The sequence below is a fragment of the Arachis ipaensis genome, chromosome B09, assembly GCF_000816755.2.
Source record: "Arachis ipaensis cultivar K30076 chromosome B09, Araip1.1, whole genome shotgun sequence".
NCBI classification, from domain to species: domain Eukaryota; kingdom Viridiplantae; phylum Streptophyta; class Magnoliopsida; order Fabales; family Fabaceae; genus Arachis; species Arachis ipaensis.
In genome coordinates this window covers 110,532,685-110,539,395 of record NC_029793.2, presented here as the reverse complement: position 1 = coordinate 110,539,395, position 6,711 = coordinate 110,532,685, and the positions used below count along the sequence as shown (strand labels likewise).

The window sequence follows — 6,711 nt, the reverse complement described above, 5'->3', positions numbered from 1 at the left end:
TCATAAAATGTTAGTAAAGATATATGTATTTTAAATTTTAATTTTAAGTTTTTAATTATTTTATATTTTTTATTTACGTAAGACCGATTTTACTGATTCAATCAATAATTTATTGGTTGAACCAATAAATTAATGAATCAGTAATTTAATTGATTTGATCACCGGTTCGATTTCAACAACTATAGTTAACCAAGAGTCCATGACTTTTTCAAACTAAGTTTCCTTATTTATTTTTTTTATTATTTTATTTAGTTTTTTCTTTTTTTATTTTTGTTCATCCAAATTTGATTTATTTATTTTTACCTAACTATAAATCTCTATGAACTTTTAGTAGTAAATAATGTCATCTCATTGTGATTCATCATTGTTTAAGTTAAAAAATATAAGTATTATTTAAATTATAATAATTCGCATACAATATTTAATAATAACGGTTCTAAACGAATGTGTTAATGGTGCAATAAAATTAAGTTTTTATCTTTCTTTTCGCATAATCAGACTTCGAAACTCAAGAAATCTTCAGAAGATTAGTTTTCACAAACTAATTATTTTATTCAAATTTTTTTATAATAAAATTGGTGGCAACTCTATTGTTTAATACCTTATTGTATTATAGTATTTTTTGAATACGCGTTGCGACACAACTACTTTATTTCTTTGTCTCAATTTAATACCTCAAGTAAATAAACAATAACGACTTCATCATCTACGTCAAAGGCAAACGAAATAAATATAATTGTACCTTAGTCACGTTTTTTTTCTATTTTATATTCTTGTCAACCGTAAACTGACATAGAACATGCATGAAGCTAAGGCTCGCTAATTGTGTTTTGTCCAAGTTCGACTTTGAATTTGAATTAAGAGTTTTTTTTTTTGGCTTGTCTGGTTGAGTTTATATTAAACAAAATATATGTGTTTCCATGTTAAGTTCAAGGATGTAAAGACATGTTTTAGTTTTGTTTTTTCTTTTTCGATGTATTTCAATAATAAACGTTAAGTTGCTTTTATGTTATTAAATTAAAATAAATCATTTCTTGAGTTTTTAGAAGCTACTTTTTTTTTTGTTATCATATATTGAGATATAAACTTGATTTTATTTGTTCTCATTTGCTTATTACCTTTAAGCAATTTGCATTCTGCATTTTACCTTCAAATTTTACTTTTTAAGTAATATATCTTCAAAGTTATGTAAAATTTATAAATCGAATAAAGAACCACTTATAAGTCTTTGTTGAGAGAATAAACTGCAACCCAAGGAGCTTAATTAACCTATATTTTTGACATTTAATCAATTTAATTTCCGAGATTTAATTTTCACTATTTATTTTCAAGTCTATATTATTTTGGTGTAGAAAATCATTAGTACATAATTTTACAACAATTGCGCCGAATAGCGGCAGTTTATAACCGCCGCAAAACTGATCTCTACTAGTTCCCCAATCGGCATCTTTTAGGGTGCGAAGATTAATTTTTGCGGCAATTTCTAGCAACCGATGGTATAATCGCCGTTACTTATATATATCACGTCAGAGAAACCACCACGATACGCCAGAAAGGGAATTCTTTGTCATTTTGCGACAGGGCATAAACCACCTCTATGTGATAGAAAAAGAAAATTGAGTACCAAAACTAGATACCATAGTTAGAACTAGTAGCGAAAAATTATCAAGAGTTGATGACTTCAATAGCTCTTACATGAAGAATTGCACAATGATACAATTATATAAATGGATAATAGGTCAAGTTGAAAAAAAGCAGAGTAATACTAACAGTAAAAGAATGAGTCGTATGTACACAAAACTCAACCGCAATGCCCATTGACATAACAAGGTTGACCACTGAAACAACATTCAACTGGATGTTCATAATGGCCACCACACCTTACATAGCATAATCTTGTTAAACAAATTATCTAGGTGACATAAAATTCTATAACATCAACTAGGAACTATATGACATAGTTCAATAAACAGGAAAGTTACAATAAATATTATTCATGCTAATTTCAGTAGGGTTTCACTTTTTATCCATTACAACACCTATGAACAAGAACAAAATATTACAAAAACACATAAGTAACCAGCAACATTGAAATGCATCACTTCAACATTAACAGAGTCAGGAAAAAATATCGCATTAAGCATAATCAATCTTTTTATAAACTCATAACCACACCATCAATGGTACCATTCAACATACACTAATTTCAAAATAAAACAAAACAATCGAACTAAAATTTTGAAAGAGAAACAACCACACAACTACTTATTAAATCCATGAAAATAAAAATGTTGAGCTCCTCCTTTTATTGAGAAAAACTAGCAAACATTTTGTGTGCATGTTCCACAAAAAATACCAAAATACCCAAGATAATGAGTTAATGTTATGTCTAGATTCTAAGAACAAAAAACGGAATCAAAGATAGTAGCCAAAATAAAACCCAGTCCGCTATTCCTGACTTTAGGAAGGAATAGAGTAAGGCCTTGCCTTTCCTTGTCTAACCCACTGATCTGTAGTGAACGATCTTGACTTAAACATAAATTAACTTCACTTTAGAATGCACTGCAACCTTTTTTTCATTTCAAAATCCTTGACTTTCATAGACAAAAAAGTCATAATTTTAAAGATTTAGACAAGGGTTATCAGAAACCCCTATCTTATAGGGTTAAAACTGAACTAAGGGCACTTATAATAGTTTGGTATCTCTGAATGCAGTGGGTGGGAATTGTGCAGAGGATGATGGCAGCTGCAAACTACGTGGAGGGCGACTGCGAGTGTGACTACACGGGAGACCATGAATACGCGATGTGAGATCTGCAACACACAAGACGACGATGGATTGGTGTCTGCAAGGGAGGGCAAGAGAGAGGAAAAAAGGGCAGAGAGTGCAAGGGCTGAAGAGCTCACAACACACAATAGCACAGAGGGAAGGAGGCACTGACTGCAAGAGAATAGAGAGGTAGAGATGAACTGGGCATGATGGTAGGGGTGTGGGTGGGTGGAGGAATGAAGGGTGATAGAAGATCAAAAAGGGCGCAATGAGGTTGCGGCGGATGAGCTTGCAGTTTAAGAAGGATTCAAAAAAGAGAATCGCGCCAATAGGTTTTCAATTCAGGGAAAACACTTGTAGAAAACACTAGGGGTGGATTTTAATTGATAAAGGTGTTTCGTTTAGCAGCGGTTTGACGTCACGCCGCTAATTCTGGTGATTTTGCTACATATCACCAAAAAGATGAGCAACTGTCACGACCTTGCTATTTAGCGGTGGTATTTTAAAACCGTTGCTATTTAACCACCACAAACTCTTGCATTTGATGTAATGTTTACATTAAAATAAATATTTCGTGTTATCGACAAATTTACACGATTTAGCGATGAATATTGATGTTAGTGATAGAATTAACAACAAATATTGTTCACTGGTTAAAGTGAAGAATCAATAATAGTTTCTGATAAAATTTTTCATTCAATTGCTAATTTTATGGTCTTTTTAGACTTTAGTGACATGTTTTCGTCGATGACTTTATCCAAAAAGCTATTTTTGGACAACTAACAATAGATTTTTTCGTTGCTAATAAACCTACAAAATTGAAGTATATTTTCATAATTGCAAAAATATAGTTGTTTTATACTTACCGAATAACATATTATATCACAAGACTAATATAGATATATTGCGCACTTACTGTAAATGAAAAAAATTGTATATTAATGTAAATACTCCTAAGCCGAATTTATTAAACAATTATTGAGTCAAATTCGATAACTCACTAGTTAGCTTGACTTAGTCTAACCTTAGCTTTCACACACACACACACATATATATATATATATATATATATCACTACAAGAAACATTGTTAAAATCGACGGCCAAATCGATGGCTAAGCCGTCAATAATATTAAAAATCGACGGCAAAATGGACGGCGGAGATGGTCGTTATTAAGCCTGTCGATTTTTCAAAATTCTAATAAAATCGACGGCTCGCGTAACCGTCGATAATAATTTAATAAAATCGACATCATTTTTGTCTATAATATGAGTTTGGAAATTTTGTCTACTTATTAAAATCGACAACATTGCCGTTGATATTATTATTTAAAATCGACGCCATCTGTGTCGATATTTGATTTAATAAAATCGACGACGTTTTTGTCGATATTTAATTCAATAAAATCGACAGAATGGCCGTCGATTTAATTATTATATTAAATTTAAAAAGCGACAACACTGTCGTCGATTTTAATAACTATATTTTTTAATTATTTTTAATTTAAAAAATAGTAAACAATTAATGCAAATAAACTTTTAAATATAGAAATACAATTTATATAGAATATTAAATAACAAGACAAATAAACATTTAAATATAAAAATAGACCAAACTGTGCCATTTGTGAATTGCTAAAAATCAATATACATACCATTAAGCACACACAAGTTGCAAAAAGTATATCTTCCCAAATTTAGTTGTGTTTAAAGCGTCAACAAATTAATGTGAACAGTTTACATCATGCTAATTTGAGAATAAAATCAATGAAGACACTACACACGTTTCGCCTACACAGCTCAACCTCAGTGGTCGTTGAGAAACAAATGTGAAATATATCAAACATGATCTAAGAGTACCTTGAGCACATCTTCAGCAGCTAAAATCTATTGGCCATGGCAGATGGATGCAACTGGCTTCTTGCTTTCCATAAAATGCTTCACTAATGCAATGACAGATTCATTCAGTGCCAAATACTCAGTCCACATATATTAAATTAATTTTGCTATGTATATTATTGATGATGATATACAGAAGTCTATGTAACACACTAACACTATATCACTGTTTATATATGCTACTCTTTGAATAAATGAAAAAAGTCTGAGAAACATGTAAAAAAGCAAAAGATGCTCTTATCAGTAGTAACTACCATTCCTCTATCCTGGCTGAACGATTATATACCTTTGTTTCATCTCTAATCATTTTCAAGCCTGCACATTCATTGTTGTTGATTATAAAAGTCATGCATTTCGTTTTTATGTTTTTCTATTTCCAAGGATATATGCCATACATTATATGAATCATGAGAGAACTTATCTTTTCTTTCTTTGCTTTGATTCCTACTTTAATTATTGAACCTTTCATTATTATTCCACATAAATTAAGATTGTCTTTTTCCTTTTTTTTTCTTTTTAGTTCATATGAAGCAATTGCAGAGAGCATGAGAAATTAAATTAAAGTGGTAAAGTAGTGTAAGATGAGAGCTAGAAGGGGTAAACAAACTAAGTGAAAAATAAGAATACATTATGTGTTTGTTTTAATTATGGCATGACCAATACATAATAAATGCAGGACATGACTGAACTCTGATTCATCACATCGATCTCTCCTTAATTAATTAACAACATGGACTACTCTATTCACAGCCAAAAGAAGCTGCAATTGGCAGCGTGTGCATCAATATATTATCCCATTATCTTCTCTTTATTATACTATATGGATTATGAATACTATTTATTAAAAGAGAAAGCACAACACAACACAAGACCAAAAGTAGCATACAAAGAAAAGACCAAAAGTGATCATGGCTAAATGGGCTATATAGTGCAATAAAAAGGTAAAGTCATGAGTCATGAGTCATGACCAATAACAATTATAGTATTGTATTGTACCTCTTGCTTGAGAGTAATGTGGACTTCATTTCTAGCTTTAGTGCATTCTGTGAGGTGACCCATATCATGTTCCTCCACTCCTTTCTTAACAGGAAGACTGTCATGTAGAAACAGAAAACACATTAAAAAATAGAAGCAAGTTGTCATGTGTAAACATTTACAAGTATGTGAAGAACACCAATCCATGCAACAAACAATAGAAGCTAAAAATTGAAGCATATGAAACAGAAGGTATACCTCTTTGAACGCTTTGTGACTTGAAGTGAATCTCAGTCCAAGAATTTTGTTTTCTCCACTTCTCTCAATCTCCATATCTAAAACTGAAAGCCACCCAAATCAAGAGTTATTCACATAAACAACAAAATCAATAGTGGATAAAAAAAATCAATAGAGAGTCACTGGAAACATCATACCAAGGAACTTAACAATCAAGAACTCTCAACAAACTTCACAAATGGATTCTAAATCACTATATAGCATTCAAATAGAAATAGAAAGAGAAAATTATACCGATACCTTCTTCCAGTATTACCAGAAAGGAAAAAGAGCAATTGAAGGTTCCAAGATTCAACTATGTGAAGCTGAATAGTTTTCCTAATTTAAGTGTTATATATAAAGAACAATGAAACACACAAATTTTGTACCTTTATGGATCTGCGAATTCAAGGTATGTAAAGTTTGATATTCTGGGGTTTGTTTGGAAAGAGTTTTGAGGATGAATGAACAGTTTAGTAGTCCATGTTAAAAAATAAACAGTTTAGTAGTCCATGTTTAGTAGTCCATGTTAAAGAATTCAAGGATGAATGAACAGTTTTCAAGAAGATGTAAGCTATCAGCAAACAACGATGGGCAACTTACACGTAACTTTAACCAGTTTAGTAGTCCATGTTTCTCTGTCTTTTTTTCCTCCTTCAAAGAATCAACAGTTGTTACAACATTTTCCTCCAAATTAACATATCAATATTTTCCTCATTCAAGATTAAATCCCGCCTCTTGTATGGAAGTATGCCAGCTGTAAACATAGTTGATGATTAAAAACATGTATTG

At 31.1% G+C, this 6,711-nt stretch overlaps 2 long non-coding RNA genes across 2 annotated transcripts in view; both read right to left on the bottom strand.

Moving 5' to 3' along the window:
• LOC110267036 lies at positions 4,363-5,738 on the bottom strand. The gene is made up of 2 exons (XR_002354341.1): positions 5,665-5,738; positions 4,363-4,712 (listed from the first exon to the last, which is right to left on the bottom strand). It is a non-coding gene; the product is annotated as an uncharacterized LOC110267036 (long non-coding RNA).
• LOC107616766 overlaps positions 6,559-6,711 on the bottom strand; it is a 614-nt gene continuing 461 nt past the window's right edge. Inside the window, exon 2 of the long non-coding RNA XR_002354342.1 lies at positions 6,559-6,676. This is a non-coding gene — a long non-coding RNA (uncharacterized LOC107616766). The remainder of the gene's footprint in view (positions 6,677-6,711) is intronic.